Raw genomic sequence first — 1588 nt, forward strand, 5'->3', positions numbered from 1 at the left:
TTTCGCTCCGCCAGAATGCAGAAAAATTCGTTCGTACAGGAACACTTGCTACGCAGGCTATATTCCCAATTGAGTAGCAATGATTCATTCGATAATTTCTTGGAATTAGCCACTCTCCGGTTTTTTTTTTTTTTTTTTTGTGGTACCTACTAGTAGATAGACAGGTAGGGATTAGAAAGCATAACGTTTGGGCACACCAAGAGAGAAACCTATCTATCTGACATGAATTTATAGAATCATGATATAAGTCATCCCTGTAAAGGTACAAAAACAGTACCTCATTGAATATCAAGCAGAGTTCGGTTTCCTTCCTTCCAAATAAGTGCACCAAATCACACCATTGATTTGGATATGACAACCTTCTTAAAAGGATCATCAGTCCTTCAAAGCCAGAGCACACGGTCCTTTGTTTACAAACAGTTCTCCGGAAGCTGTAGAGCAGCAACAAGTCTTGTGAAGTCATTCTTCTTAACCTTGAAAAAAAAAAAAAAAACTATGCAGCTTTCAATTCTAACATTTGTTTCCCACCATGGATTAGGGTACTACTCGACTTGAAGTCACGCCAGGGAAATAATGCCCACCGAATCTACCAGTAGTTTTGAACTAGTTTGATTCCCAATTCAGCTCAGGATAACTATAGTCAACTGAAAGTTAACGAATACATTGGCTTTTATATATGAATAGATACTTTCACAAAATCGAAAACGACTATTACAGTACGATCTCTGACTTATTGTTGATATATACTTACAATTCTGTAAGGCGTAATCCCGTTTAGGACAGGGCTATTTGCCTATTTGGTAGAAAGCGTAAACACACTGTCTTTGGTCTAAATGAGTCTAAACTAATTATGATAAAAATGACGGGAAACTCGCATGTCCGGTTTCATCGCTAAGAATAATAAACAAACTAAAAATCAAGAAACAAATCTGTCAACGAAGTGCAAAACAACATTTATGTTTCAAACTGCTTTCAGAATAGTTTTACATTCACTTATATGAAAAGCGACGTATAAACTAGGCCTAACAAAAGATGTGCAAACAAGTATGTATTGACATGATTTGATTTGGCCAAATGCATGTCTTGCTAGACATTATTCTTAAACTCTGCAATCTTTCAGAAATTAAAAATGTTGTTCAAACATAGGTCTAAATAATTCTTATGATATAAGTATCCAACATGGTCCTCTCTTTTCCAGTCCTGCTCGTAGAAAGTGATAAAAAGGAAATACAGTAAAGTGGCTATCTGGTCATTACAACTAAGGCTTTGTAGTCATCGAGTCATCAAAACTCATCTTTTAGAAAGCACTCATAAAGTTTTCGGGGCGCACATGAAACCTGTAAGAAATTATACAAGACTTAATTTCTGTGCCGCAATCGATGATAAATACGTCAGTAAGATTCAAATGCGACCGGAACAAAATATAACCTGAATAAACTTTCAAAGCTATCTTCACTGACTTCCTGGAAGTGCAAAAGGGTTCCCAGGTCTTTCTGAGGTGCAAATGTTTCCAATAAAAGCATCTCGAGGTCATCATTTTCGCTAGAAGTATCGCTCTCGCAATCGTCGCTTGTCTCGTCGTCCGCTG

Source organism: Montipora capricornis, chromosome 6 (genome assembly GCF_036669925.1).
Source record: "Montipora capricornis isolate CH-2021 chromosome 6, ASM3666992v2, whole genome shotgun sequence".
In the NCBI taxonomy this organism is placed as follows: Eukaryota; Metazoa; Cnidaria; class Anthozoa; order Scleractinia; family Acroporidae; genus Montipora; species Montipora capricornis.